This window comes from Rhipicephalus microplus, chromosome 2, assembly GCF_043290135.1.
Source record: "Rhipicephalus microplus isolate Deutch F79 chromosome 2, USDA_Rmic, whole genome shotgun sequence".
NCBI lineage: Eukaryota > Metazoa > Arthropoda > Arachnida > Ixodida > Ixodidae > Rhipicephalus > Rhipicephalus microplus.
In genome coordinates, this window is record NC_134701.1 from 232,452,240 (window position 1) to 232,468,201 (window position 15,962).

Sequence of the window (15,962 nt, forward strand, 5' to 3'; positions counted from 1 at the left end):
TTGCTATTTATCGTTTCCTGCCTCATTAATTGTCCCCTCGAAAACTCGAGCTGATCCCGTGATTTACGACGCATCACTTAAGCATGTGCATCAGTCTTTTTTGTTGTACTCCCGCTACGATGTGTCCCAATTTTTACGGAAGCCAGCCTAAGTTAAAGTGCAGAGTTTATGGGCCCTTGAGGAGAGATTAAACGAAAAACTTTTCGTTACCCTGATCATTCATTTAGAGAGATGAAGAAGTCATGAAACATCTAAACTTGGGAATTCCAAGCAATTCAAGGTTTCTGCAGGAACGCACAGCTTTTCTGTGCTTTGCACCAAACATGAAGAACAACTTTTGGCAACGACTTACATACGAGCTGCACTCCTCTGCTTTATTTGTAGCATGCAACGTTTCTGCAAACTAAACTTCAGATAAGCATTTACAACTTGGCTATAGCACACCATATTTATTATAACATTGTTCGAAAAGACTAAAGACATTCGATGCCTGGTAACGGCATTACATAGGTGTTGCAATCTTTTTTTATTTCTCTGTGAATCAGCTAAAAAAGTGCTGCTTCAAACAAGCCATAAATACTATATACGCCCAATCAGCAGCAAGCTGTTCTGAACCTGGTTTAGTTTCACTTTTCTCTTTAATTTGTGCCGTGCTGCGCCGACAGATAAGCTGTGCCTCATTTATAATTGTTTGCACATTAGCACTATTTATCCACCTGGGAGGTGGAATTTCAGAGAGGAACTTTAACTGTTTTTCTTGAAATGATATGGTATGAGGTTTATACTGACACACAGAAATATCATTTACGGATTACCGCACCTATATTTAGTAACTGTGCCAAAGAAAACGTTTCTCCGAAAAACTGAAACATGCTGCAACCAAAAACCACATGGGATTCTGCTCAAGTCAGAGCACTATAATCAATAAGCCCCCTAAAGACGCAGCAACAGAAAAAAATTTAGTAAAAATGACAAGAGTTGAAACTTATTCTTGTATAAAAATGAACAAATAGTTTGTTAGTAATTTAAAAATGGATGCAATGCAAGAAGTTTTCTGAAAATGAAATAAAGGTTTAGCGTAATGAGGAACACCAAAAGATAAAGCATATATTATTTGGTGAAGTCTTTAAAGCAGTTTCCAGGTCCACGTCAGCAAATACGTACGTCCTTAAATTTCTTAGTGGAACCAACTTATTAAAAATGTTTTTCAAGTGCGGATTGTATAAATGAGATACACGACATAGGAATGTAGTCCAGTTTTAACGTAGCACCATGGCGATTTTGTGTGGTCCATGTAAACTCGCAGAATCCGGAATTCATGTGATTTTGTGTGGTCCATGTAACCTCGCAGAATCCGGAATTCATCAAAAAAGAAAGTTCTTTTAAGTATCATACTGTAGTTATCACAAGGGATTATCGACAACCACCCACTTGTGCCACGAAACTCCAAGGCTACTTATAGGAAATGGACGAGTTCTGCAGCATTCACTCAAAACAGGTTGTGAATTGTTACTGTGTAGACTTCGTGTATGTTGTCTAGATAGTTACTGTTCCTTTGCTGCGATAAATAAACGAATGGAGCGAAGAAGCAAAGGCGCAAACAGAAATAGTGTCAGAGCCAAGTGAGGTCTAGAAAAGACTTTCATCGATGTGGGTAGGAGGCAATTAGAAAGTGGCAGCATCACGAAGAGCCGGCAAATAGAAACGTTAAAGAGGCCCTGAAGAATGGTTCTCGCCTCAGTTGGCTTGCTCGAAGGCGTAACCGCAGTTGCGGAGTTTTCCCGGCTGTCAGACAGCGCCACCTGCAGCCTAATGGATCGCGACGCTGACGACTGTCAGTGGAATTGCCTGCGTACGAGAGTGTGGCTGAGTGGCGAAAAAAAGTTAGCATCTGCACTTGTGCAGTTTCCTTGCTCGTAGTTACCTTTTACCCTTATAATTGTGGCCTCACTCACTCTGTGCTTGCTTCTAAGTTGAAGCTGTTTCACCAATAGGAGCAAGCCGCACTATTTAGCTCCAGGGAGGTGCACGCTCACTTAAAAAGCCCCCAAACCTCCCCGAGTTTGAAGACGAAAGAGCGGTATCTTGACTCTATACCCTCTATACCCTGTTCGCCTTTTGTCCTTAGTCTCCTGTTACTCCCTTATTCTCTCCTGCTACTCCATTTATCTCATTTACTCCCTTCATCTCCTGTTCGCCTTTTATTTCTTGATAAAACACGTGTGCAATTGCAGCACTGAGCATTTCGTGCATTTCGACTCTGCTTTGTTATCTGCGCTTGCACAGTCTAAAACGCGCAAACTGAGTTGAAATGTGTGGGTCGCACACGAGAGGCATGCGATGAAAGCAACTAATGGCGTGTGACATCAAGATGATACAAAGTAGAAGATAATCCACATGTTACACCCCTTGTGTATCTACCAATCGGACAACTCATTTCTTCTTGACACTACGTCAACCGAGTGATGACGTCACGAATTGTGCCATAAGCTGAGAAAAGCGAAGAAAGGCTAATGCTCTTGTTCTGTGTTTTTAGGTAAGATTTAGGGTCCTTTCACTCGTTAAAGTTACAAGGGGGCCCCACTGTGGTGGTCTAGTGGCTAAGATACAATATAGGCTGCTGATCCGCAGGTTGCGAGATCGAGTCCCGGCGTCGGTGGCTCTATTTTCGATCAAGGTGAAAATGCTGTAGGCCCATGGACTCAGATTTGGGTACACGTTAAAAATCCCAGGTGGTCGAAATTTCCAGAGCCCTCCACGACGGCGTTTCTCATAATCGTAATCATGATCACGCGTTATCAGCATGGCATGGCTTTCTTGATAGAAAAGTGACCAGCTCCCAGTTTCCAAGAAAGAACACGCAAACAGATCAGATGATGATTATCTTTGTGGGACAAAAATGCACCTTTCTTACTGGGTCGTTTCTTAGAGTATCGGGTTGGAAGGAATACTTCACCGAAGCATGTATATAATTGTTTGTGGACGTAATTCGATTAATGCGTACGGTACGTGCGAAAAAGCTGCAGCTGAACGCCAAGAAATAGGTCGCGACTAATCATTCCTCACGTGTGCTTTTCGGCTTTGTATTCATGACAGATTTCATGGAATTTCGTAAATGTAGTATCAAACTACGGCGTCATGCACGAACCGTCATTGCCCAGTGCCAGGCTCCTTCTTGATTGTATTCTTTCCGACATTTTCTCTTTTCTCTTTGCTTATATACATGCGTGAAATAAACGCTTTTTTGGGTTGTTCCCGGCTGACACGGAATCGTCGACGTCTACGCTCGTTCAGAGCAACAGATAGATTGCCACCGCTATGCAACAGAATCTATCTCCATATATTAAAAATTATAGACAAGCAAAATAAGAGCAACACGTTGTTAAGTTTTGTATGTTTACTGATCATAAAGCCAATAAATATATCTGTAAATAATAGTTTCACGAAATATTGTTGTGGGGAAAAAACGAGGAAACTCGATTAGACTACAGGAAGATGAAATCTCCAATCACAGCTTGGGCAGCGGATACATCTTTTTATACTTGCACCACATCTGCAGTTCTGTGCCAACCACTTTTTCGTGAAACATTTGGTGAAGGTGCTGGGTATCGATCCCAGTGCTTCTCGAATTTTAAATCGCATATTTATCTTCCGACTTCAAGGCTGTGCAAGCAACACTACACAGTAAAAGCTGATAATTCGAACTTGAAGGACACTACAAAATTGTTTGAAATAACCGGAGTTTAAATTAGTGAGAGGGCGCTAGAACAAACAGACATTGCACAACACTGCGCGGGTATCCAAAAAGAGCGTACCCAATGGTTTTCGCTTGTTAGGTGCTACTTTACGTTTGTGGGAGGTTAATTCCTAAAATTAGGTTCATGCAGTTCAAACACCGAATAGAATGATTGAATAAATCTTTGATCCACGAGAAAAAGCGTCGGCATGAATTCATGTGAGCAGTAAGCCTTAGTGTAGAAGTATAGAAAAATATGAAGCTCTAAAGCCTGTTTATTTACATGGCAGAGTTAACACAATCCAAATAAAAGTAATCCGTAATCTGTATTTGCTGGCGTTTATGCTGCCTTGAACCCATGAACATCGCTTGCGGTTTCCCCAAGTGTCCCCGCTAAGCGTCGAAATCCTCATCTGCAGAGAAATGCTGGTGTTTTGTTGTTTTGCATCTCTTAGTAATATGGCTTGGTTAGGTTTCTCAACCACTGTGATCCATCTGGGCCGCCTTCTGCTAGTAACGATGGGATATCAGGGGCCGGCCTCAAGTTTAAACTTATCAATGTTGATTCTGACGCTGTCAAACAATCGGGAGTTTTTGCCCATAGAAATACACAGAGTTTTGCAAGAACCACGGCGTCGGTTCGAATAAAATACAAGTTGAAATTGAACGAGTTCCAAATAATCAAATTTTATTGTTTATTGTGTTATACAGACTTCTGATTTTGATTGTTTGACAAGTAATAACACTAAACAATAACAATGGTTGTCAACTTACGCCCCAAAAACCACGACATGATTATAAAGGATGGTGTAGTGAACGGCTTCAGACATGACAACCCAGTGATTAATAACTTGCACCTAAATCTTGGTACATGACCCTTTAACACGGCCCTATGGACACTGACATAATAGCCCTGCTTTTAAATGTACACAACATGCATGTAGGTAGTTTAAAAGCAGTCTTAAGCAGCTTACACCGTCTACAGGTCGTTTATAAGCAGGTTATAGCTAGTTTGTATCACGTTCTTAACGGCCCACAGGGATAGTGACTGGCTCTGCTTCACACGTCTGTTGAACATGTTTTCCTTAATGTAAGTTCATAGGCGAACGCAATTCCACCGTACGTCACTGTCAACAACATTTCAAACTTAGGGGACTGGAAATGATTACGTCCCGTAAAATGACGTTGGAAGTATGTTCCACTACATAGAAAAAAAAAAAGCTCAAAGCACCATTACAGGAATACCAATTTCACGCTTCCCTTACCAACGTGAGTGAGCACCTTGAAAAAGTTATCTCTCCCAGGCTTGCGAATGCCGGTGCTGAAAAAAAAAAAACAAGCCATCATGTTTAAACTGCTGAAACGAAAGTGATGATGACAGATGAGTCGACGCTTGCAACACGTGGCAGAGGAATCCTTTGATGGAATGCGTTGTACGACAGGCCGACGAAAGCTCGCAAATATACAGATAGATGTAAATAGGAGTGATGATGTTGTGCAATGAACCATTTTGCGCTGGAGGCCACCATTAAAGGTCTTTCCGATGTTATGATCATCATCATCATCATCTGCCTGACTACGTCCTCTGCAGGACAAAGGCATGCTCCATATTCCGTCAGTCAACTTGGTCCTGTGATTGCTGCTGCCATTTTTACCCAAACCACTCTTAATGTCCTCTGCCCATCTAAATTTCTGTTTCCCCCTAACCCGCTTGCCTTCTCTGGGAATCCATTTAGTTACCCTTGATGACCACCGGTTATCCTGTCTACGCGCTACATGTTCAGCCCATCTTCACTTCCTCTTCTTGATTTCACCCCGCCGTGGTGGTCTAGTGGATAAGGTACTCGGATGCTGACCCGCAGGTCGCGGGTTCAAATCCCGGCTGCAGCGGCTGCATTTGCGATGGAGGCGGAAATGTCGTAGGCCCGTGTGCTCAGATTTCGGTGCACGTTAAAGAACCCCAGGTGGTGAAAATTTCCGGAGTCCTCCACTTCGGCGTCTCTCATAATCATATGGTGGTTTTGGGACGTTAAACCACACAAATCAATCAATCAATCAATCAATCAATCAATCAATCAATCAATGAATCAATCTTCTTGATTTCAACTATGATATCCTTAACCTCGGTTTATTCCCTGATCCACTGTCTCTCTTCTTGTCCTTTAAGGTTACACCTACCATTTTCCTGTCCATTGTTCGCTGCGTGCTCCTAAATATAAGCTGAACTCTATAAGTTTCTAGGTCTCTGCTCCGTAGCTAAGTACCGGCAAGATGCAGCTGTTATATACCTTCCTCTTCAGGGATAGTGGCAATATACCCGGCATGGTTTGAGAGTGCTTGCCAAATGTGCTCCACCCCATTCTTATTCTTCTAGTTACTTCAATCTCGTGGTTGGGCTCCGCGGTTATTACCTGCCCTAAGTAGACATAGTCTTTTACAACTTGAAGTGCACTATTACCTATCTCGCAGCACTGCTCTTTTCCGAGGTTGTTGTACATTACTTTAGTTTTCTGCAGATTAATTTTAAGACCTACCTTTCTGATCTTCTTGTCTTATTCTGTAATCACGAGCTGCGATTCTCCATTAAGTCTTATCCCTTACTCTTTCCATTCTAGGCCTCGGAAAACCTCCTGTAATCACGCGGTAAATAGCGAAGAGGAGATTGTATCCCCGTGACTTACACCCTTCTTGATTGGTATTTTGTCGTTTTCTTTACGGAGCACTATGGTGGCAGCTGATGCCCTGTAGATTTCTTCCAGGATGTTTATATATGGTTCGTCGACATCCTGATTTCTCAGTGTCTGCATGACTGCTGATATTTCTAGTGAATCAAACGCTCTCTCGTTATCTATGAAGGCTAGGTATAGTGGTTGGCTGTATTCTGAGCATTTCTTTATTACCTGATGGATACTATGAATGTGGTCGATTGTTGAGTAGCCCGTTCGAAATCCTGCTTGTTCCTTTGGTTGACTGAATGAAATGTTGTCTTAATTTTGTTAGGAATTACCTCTGTAAATAGCTTTTATACGACGAAGAGAAGTTGATCGGCCTGTAATTATTCGAGTCCTTCTCATCTTATTTCTCGTGTATAAAGATGATGTTAGCATTTTTCCAAGATTCTGGTACTCTTCCTGTCAGGAGAACCTTGTATACAGGGTGGCTAGTTTTTCTAACACAATCCATCCTCCATCTTTCACCAGTTCTTATGTTACTGAATCCTCGCCCGCAGCTTTGCTTTCTTGCATGCTCTACAAGGCTTTTCTGACTTTTATAATTACTGGTGGGGGGCCATCAGAGTTTCTGCTATAGTTCTTATAGTAACGTAGTGGTTTTCCCGGCTTCTATACAGATCTATGTAAAACTCCTCCACTTTTATAAGTATTAAATTCATAATGGTAGTTATTTTGCCTTACTTGTCCCTCAGTGCATACATCTGATACATCTGATTTTTGCCTTTCACAAGTTTTCCCTTCACTGCTTTCGCACTTCATCTGTTCTTCAGAGCGTGTTCAATTCCCTACATGTTATACCTTCTTACATCGGTTGCTTTATGCTTACAGTAAGCTTTGCAAGCTCTGCCAACTCTATTTTGTCTGTTGTACTTGAAGCTTTTATGCTTTGATGTCTTTTAATGACCTCCCGTGCGAAGTGTCATTAAACGTGGGAAGAAAGTTTCGTGCCTCAAATATTCAACAGAAATGCATTAGAAGCACACGTACAGGCATTCAGGTTGTACACGCTCGCCAGTTTGAGGCCATCGGTTTGAGAGAAAGGCGCAAGTTTGTTTATTACACGATTGGGCATTTATTTGCTTTTCATGCACTCTGCGGGAATTTTTTGAGACCCAAACAATCAACAGAATTTCCTGCCTAGTGCGTTATTGATTGAAACGGTGCGAAAATTGCCGTACCTAAACAAAATGGGCATACTTAATAAGAGTAATTTTTGCTGTTGTGCTTGGCGCTCTTGCTCACTAATTCATGTGGCGAACTTAGCACTAACGTTCCTGAAATAAAAAGGTACGTTTGAAAGAAAAGGTGTGAGCTGTACTTAAAAAAACATAACTTAGTACAGTCTGCAAAAACAGCAGCTTTCTTTCGTACACATTGCGCGTGCATTGGAACAAAAGAGATCCGAGAGCTTTTGAAGCCATTTGAAAAATTGAATTGCTGCACAAACTTGAAGAAAAAACAAGAGAGACAGGAAAGAGCGCAGTGTTTTCGAACAACGTCATTACATGTTTTGAGTGTGATGACATTTTATTACTATCCACGTTTTGCGCAGCATGTGTTTGATATACATTCCTTCATTTCTAAGCTGAGGGTCTAAATGTATTAAAGAAATTAATTTTATCACCAGCTCGTTCTAACATGCCAAAACCAGTATGAATTTTTAAGCATAATTGAAGAAAACGACCATAAAAAAAGGCAGAACCGACTAAACAGACAGCGAGCATGATTAACCACACTTTCGAACATCTCTGTTTTACTAAATAATTTTAGATCACTTATCTATTAAAGCGTTGCACTTTACAAAAATATGAGTGGCGAAGCCTGCTTGTCTGTTTATCAGCAGTTATTAGCTAGAAACACAGAATGAGAGAGGGACTGTAATTCCGCGTTACAGTTTCATAGACTACTGTTGTTTTAGTGAAAAAGCAGTGGTATAATGCGTGACATTAAGAAAACCCTGGAATATTCACTTCAGATTCACAATGCAACCGATCTGATTATTGATCTGCGTGGGGCCTCTGGAAATAGATACTCGGTCGTAACAATATTTTGTGGCAACATTAAAAACGCACAGAAAGACAGCACATAGACACCTATTGTCATCAATGCCGCATTTTACTGTTTTCTTTTTTGTGCGTGCAATTTCGGAGCAAGCTATACAGAAATTCCATACAGAATTTCATACAGAAACGGTTCATCTATATTAAAACGCCAAGAGTTTATGCGTGTGGATGGCCCTTAGAAAAACAAATATTACCTAGAGGGCCTATGTGCCATGGTTATTAGTCTATGCTAGTTCCTAGAACTTTGTGAAGGTGAGAGTGCTGCGAAAAAATGCCTTTGCAGAATCTCTCCTTGAAGCATGCTGAATGCTGAGAAACAGCATAAAAATAGAGTACTAAAACCTTCGAAGGCACTTGACTGAAGATGAAACTCTTATCTGGTCACGAGAGAAAGAGAATGACGTTGACGACGAAGAGTAAGTGTCGTATTGGTTGCCTGAAGCCAAGATGGAAACGATAAAAGTCACGCTGTCGAATGGTTGGTCCACCAGACGATGAGCAACGTAGCGAAATTGCTTGCGAACTTCTGCGACAACTAATCGAATACATACTACTAAGCCGAATGCTAAGAAAAGCTGAAGTCGGTCAGCTGGACAACTACCGGGGTGGATGCGATGCGTGACAAGCAGGACAGTGAAAACACGAAGTGCCTACAGTGAACCTGGCGTACCGAAGACGTGGCCGTGGCCGACCGAAGTTATTTCATACACAAGTTTGCTTCCGGTGAAGAGTTTCTCCTACTGCGAAAAAAAAAATCCCTAAGCTTGCTTTGACGAACGCGTTGGACGATGTTTGTTCGTTCGGAACTACGAGCGCTCCATCAACCTCCCTGTTAGGCTTTCTGTCAGACCTAACTAGTGATATTAACCGCAAGGTATTTCGAATGACTTGGAGTTTTGCTGCATTTTGACCAACCAGACCTTGCAGCCAAAGAAGCTGTCACAGGAAGAAGTTGTCGTAGAAGCTGTCACAGACATTCGGTCGGAGCTTAGCGTTCAGTAATTGCGGGACTCGTCTTTCAACTTCACCCAAACCTTCCACGCAAGAGGATTTGTAGATAGAGAAGCAGACTCCATCAAATGAATTATTTTTTCAACAGGGTAAAATATTCTTGATCTACGCTTGTCGAACATGAGTGATATCTCCATCGTCGTTTAAAAACGGTAGCTCTATTATGAAGTTTAACAATTCATCATGCAAAATGTTCAGGAGGCTCCAGCGAATAGTGGCCTGTAGGAAGCAGCGTTTGAACCTTTGTTGTTAGGTTTTTGCGCCAAAACTTCAACACTTAGTTACAGTTACCTAATTGAACTGCGAGATGGTTACGAAAGCGGCATGTTCCGGTGAGACAAATGATGTACAAAATACTTTTTTAAATGCGATAAAATCTTACTTCAATTTCTCTTTGCTAAGATATATTAGTGGTGGAGTAGAAGTTCGACTTGACATCCGATATCCTAAATGATTGATAACTTTGAGCTAATAAGCTTAATACTCCAAACCAATTCAACTTATTGAGAACTGCGGTGATTACTAAAAATAACGTAGCAGCAAAAAGCACAGGACCGGATTGATTGGTGGATCAGGAGAGAGGCTTTCGCCCTACAGTGGGCGTAGTTAGGTGAGGATAATGATGATGACTTGAAATAACAAAATCACTCTAAGAGGCTATTATTGACCACATATGGTAATTGAATATCAATACTTGGGCACTTTTAGGCGTGTTATTATTCAACGCACGAAAATCAATAAGGAATAAACAAACTAAGAGTAAAAACAGCCCTTACTTGCTGTCACTGTACTCATGGTGACACCAAACTAAAAAAAAAGTATGTTGAATTTTTATTAAATCGCTTGACGCAGGTAACATGGCTACGAAGCACACCGACAAGGTATATGGTCTGCGTCAAAAAGAAGTCTCGCTTCTTGAAGCTGAACTCACACCCAGTATAAAAGTTAAAATACCTATGATGTCCTAATGCTTGTGGCAGACGAGCTCTAAAATATTACTAAAAACAGAAAATGAGGACAAGCCAGTAAATTTGGTGCTGATGAACATTTAAAAGTGAACATCCATTCAACAGCTATCTATCTATCTATCTATCTATCTATCTATCTATCTATCTATCTATCTATCTATCTATCTATCTATCTATCTATCTATCTATCTATCTATCTATCTATCTATCTATCTATCTATCTATCTATCTATCTATCTATCTATCTATCTATCTATCTATCTATCTATCTCTATCTATCTATCTATCTATCTATCTATCTATCTATCTATCTATCTATCTATCTATCTATCTGCCAACATACCTTCCCGCCACACAACATCTCCGTCGTCATCGACTGCGGCGAATGCTTGCTCTTCGTGCAAATCAGGATGAGGCAACTCCAAAATCTCGAAGCAAATAGAGCTTTGAGAGAATACGCTTTTTTATTTTGCTGAAGGTGAAAGCCCTCATTCAGCGGGTCGCACTGGTAAATCGTATTGTTGTCAATCTTTTACGTTGAATAGCCAATGCAAGCAACCCAAACGGCACTTGTGAATGCGATATAAGTGTGATTCTTAGTTTCGCATTGCATTTTTTTTTTCATCCAAGTTTTACTAATTCACTCACTTTTTCTTCCTTTTTGGACCACTGCTGAAAGTTTCACATGATTGAAGAGATCGGGAAGAACAATCCTAACATGTATTGCTCGTCTCCTCACGGCTATGCGGAGTGATTCCTAGCCTGAAACAGAGGTGGTGGCGCGTTCACAGTTCACAGCAACCATTGAGCAGATCGATCCAAACGGCAAATCGCGGGAAAAAAAGCCAATTTGATTCTGAATATTTCAAATCTGACCTTTTCGAAGTACATTTTTGGGCTACTGATGTGGACACAACACATTTTCATACTCCGTTCTATAAATGGGTATACGACCATATACGTAAATTGGAACACATGTTGTGCTACATTAGCACGGGTCAGTTTATGCATACTATACTTGCATATTTATTTGTTCATACCACGTGTATGCATATATAAAGACATTTACGTATATACAATAATCAGAAAAAGATATATAGCAATAAAAAGGCATGAATGGGCATGGATAGACACTTTCAAACATGACTCGCATCTGCATTTGCCTATTTTTGTAACCACTGCTTTGTCTATAGAGAATCTGCAGAATAGTATATCGAACCACCGCCACTTTTTTTATTGACGCTTATGTATTTGCAATATCCTTTCACTCTGTCTACTGACTGATTGCTCGATTGCTGCCCAAGCTGCTGTGCTCGTATACTAATAGTTGAGTGTGGTGGTCATCTCGTCTGCCGCCGCAGGCGCCCTTCGCAGCTATTTTGCATAAACTGGAACAACCATTCCAGTTCCAGTAGAAATGGAGCCTGGAAGCTGCGTGGACATCGAATACGGACCGCCACCGGGCAGTCAGAGTCAACCCCTCTGACTGCTCCTACTGCCCGTTCTGACTACTTCATCATGCCCAGTAACGCACAGTTGCCGGGCAGAGTGATCCACGCAGCCCATTTACTGCTCTTTTTTTTTTTCAAACTTGGCGTTGCTTCTTAAGTCTGGTTGTTGCCCGGGATATTCTTCTGCCTTGCCGAACGTTACAAAGAAGCAAACAGAAATCAAAAGTGAAAAGGAGGATGTAGAAGGCAAACGGAGAAAAAGCTGAAGGTAGAATGAGTCCATGGCCACTTTCATTTCTCAAGAAGTTGTTATCACTAAGATATATACATGTAATGCATTATAATGAACACAAGTACTTATCTCGTGCACTAGTACCTTACATAATCAATATATGCTCTATACTAATCTGATTTGACATGTCTTGCTTTTCATGAATGCTTATGTTTATAAAAAGAAATGTGTATGTTGCTCTGTAAATAAGCATCCGGGTACATTCAAGCTGTTTTTCACCGCGTTCACCATCAACTATTATGTCGATTTTAAACCTTTTCGCTGACGATTGTGTTGTTTTACAGAAATTACTTCATGAAATGATTACAGTTGCCTACTATTCAATTAAAATAAAATATCTAACTAGTGCATTATAATGATCATGGAAGTAAATACTAACAAAATCTATGCATGTATCTAGGTCACCTACCTCCTCACAAGTATAGTACTTAAATAACCTCACTTTAGAGCCATTAACCTCATGCTAATGCTTAGAAGTTCCTATCACATCTAACCTTTTATGGGTAACAGACTTAATTTACGTAATTAGGAATACAAAGCGCACCCTTGGCTACCCTAGGCGAAACTTTTTTATGCTCCGACTCTTTAGAACTATTGCTTTATAGAACCCTAATCCACCCCAAATTAGAATATGCTTCATGTGTTCGGGACCCTGAAAACACTAGCCTAATTAACGCGTTAGACCTAGCTCAGAACAACACCGTTAATTTCTTTTTTTTTTCTAATTTTAACGAAACACAGCATAAAAGCCTCGAAAACTAGTCTATCTCTTGCATCTCTTGTAGCCCGGCGTAAAATCTTCCGTATATCATTGTTTCATAAAATATTACACCACCCAACATTGCGTAGCATAATTAATCATAATCTACACTATGTATCGCGTCGCATTCATCATTCCCATAAGGTTCATCATGTTTCTTTTATCTCACACAATTTTTGAATCAATCATTTCTCGGACATCACTAGAGTGGTACCACATTCCTGAAAACATGGCACCTGTTAGTGATAACTGTTTGTTTCCTATCGCCTTAAACAACATTGCTAACTAGAATGTTATTGATTTACCCGTATATGCTGCATGTCCGGTTTGTTCCGTTTTTTATGTTTGTATTCATTGTGTAACTTCCCTTCCCTCTATGCTTTGAAATGGTTTTATGTTTTTTGTTCTTTCTATTGCATTCCTATTCATGCTTTACACTGTAGAAACTTTTCATTGCAAACTCCTCACCTCTTTAATGCCTTGCTTGGCCCTGAGGGTACAATAAATGAAATAAATAAAACTTGATTGATTGATGACTGAATGAATTATTGATTCATTGATTGATTGATTGAGACGTCATGAGAGAAAGTCATCCCGCTGTCAAATAACCACCAATAAACAATAAATTCTATCAACGCCTATAACAACAGGAGAAATGAGTTACCTTAGCGCCCACCATGTCTATTTCAGATGCGTGGGGTTGTTACGAGCCAGTACAGCCGACAGCCATTGAAAAGTTACGATGTTTTTAAATGCCAAGTAAGAATGCCGAGGATGTCGGAATCCGGCTAGACCGCATCACACACGAAACAAAAGCCGGAAGGAATTCCTGCGCACAGGCAAGTGAATGTAAGCCTTCTATATCAGTAGTGACCTTCAAGGTATCAAATCTGTTTCCGATTTCTTTCAACCCATTTAAGCAATTTATTTTCAGACCTACTACCATTTGTGACACCATAAGCAGGTATTATAGCTTCAGCAACATTGCTTTTGATCGTTTCAGCAGTACTGAGCAATTCGCCCCTGTCGCACCGGTGCAAGCATTCTGCTGAACAAAGCGATACTGCGATAAGAACAGTTCAAGCTACTTCTTGGAGGTGTAAAAAAGAGCACATTTTCGGTGTGCTTTTATGAAGGATGTGAGGAGGAAAATGTATTGACAAGTCAGCAAAAGTCTGGCTTTCTTCATAGCTCAGCGCTTTGTAGGGCGGGGGCGTTTTACAACATCAGCAGGGTGCGATAGGGACTCTTCGTAAAGGGCTTTTTTTTTTACCACTGTAGAAGCTTGTCTTTAGACAGCAGGAATTTGAAAATGATCTGTCTGATCGTGTGTTGAGGTAAAATGCTAACACTCTCTACATGAGTATTAGAGGAATAACCTATATTTATTCGACCTTCTGAATGTCGACATATATTAATTGAGCTCTGAGTAATTGTTTAGCCTGCTTTGGAAGATATGTTCTTGGCCGACGAAACAGTGGTCACTCTATAGCTTTCTCTGATGCATGCTAAAGCAACCGAAGGAACTATTAGCTTTGATGCATAGATTAGTACACACTGTACCAATTTGAAGTTTTATTGATATTTCTGTACTACCCTACCCCTTGCCGAATAATGAACATATGCATCAGTACCTTAAATGGCACGACATCATGTTGTATATAGGGGCAGCTAGCGTGAAAACAGGGAGGAGCACAAAGCACAACAAAAAAACATTATTCCTGCAGCTTCGGCAGCTGGTCTTATTTAAGTTACCGATGAGCTTAAGCAGGCTAATATGTAATGCCGATTCGACAGAAAAACAGAAGAATTAGGTTAGCGATTGTTACCAGTGACATACATGCAAGCAACCTTGCAAATAGAGGCTATAACTACGACCCTGCTTTCTTGAAAGAGAAGGTGCCGGAATGCGTCTAGAAAGTAAATGTGGTTTGTGAAGAATTCAGCACATTGTAATAGCTAGTGCTAGGCGTGATTTTACAATTCAGAACTGTGATAATGCACCCATGAATGTTCAAATAGGAAGCCCAGCAACGATCTACGCACTTGAATTGCTGAGACGGGGTGTTGATCTTGCTTCATTTGGTTTGTGCCACTCTTTCTTTTAACGCATGCTTGCGTCATTAAATGGGCTTGAAACGTATTTGATCTACATTCCTGATTTATTTTTCTTTATAAATTAAGGGCAAATTTTCATTTACGACACTTCAGGAGCATTTAGTTTGTGCCGTGGCTGATTTTCATTTCAAATTTTTTGTAGACCTGATTCGCTTCAATTCGAAAACCTTTTTCTTTACTCATCTCCGCTGTTTATAAACATAACTGGCAGTTATCACGGGCCCTAATAGAGATGGGCAGCATGGAGAGCAAACTCTGTATTTAAAACTTAAAGACTGCTTGTTTGAGGCGTACCGCGCTTATGTCAGACGAGAAAACTTCTTAATTAAGCGCTGCTCTGTTTGGCTAAGTTGCGAAGCGAGGCAAACTTATAGTTACTCGCTTAGAATCTCTCTGTGAGAATTCTCCACTGTTCTAGTCTCGCTCTCTACAGCTTGGTCCAGTGGGGGAGTATAGATTTGCATCTAGGAATGCCAGAGGGGAGTTCGCAAAACATAGTTGAGTTCGCAAAACGTAACGATTTACGGATCTTGAATATGTTTTACAGAAAACGGCCTAATTGTAAATAAACGTGGTGCAGCCCAAATGATGAAACTAAAAATTAAATAGACGTATTTTGAGTGCACACCGGGTCATTGTGCAGGATGTAGAAGTAGTTGCCAAGATCAGATGCAGTGACCATAGAATGGTAAGAGCTTGAATTCAACATAAAAAAATGCCGCCATATCCACGAAGTGAATGATGATGAGTGGGCGAAGCTCCGGAGGTAAACCTGGTAAACCATGAATCCTCCGTACATTTTGCCCACTCGATTTTATTGCAACGCTCCCC

At 40.7% G+C, this 15,962-nt stretch overlaps 1 long non-coding RNA gene across 1 annotated transcript in view; it reads right to left on the reverse strand.

The window, feature by feature from the left end:
• Positions 1-4,554: 4,554 nt before the first annotated feature.
• LOC142787527 (uncharacterized) overlaps positions 4,555-15,962 on the reverse strand; it is a 294,797-nt gene continuing 283,389 nt past the window's right edge. The window contains exon 3 of the long non-coding RNA XR_012889256.1: positions 4,555-5,057. This is a non-coding gene — a long non-coding RNA (uncharacterized LOC142787527). The remainder of the gene's footprint in view (positions 5,058-15,962) is intronic.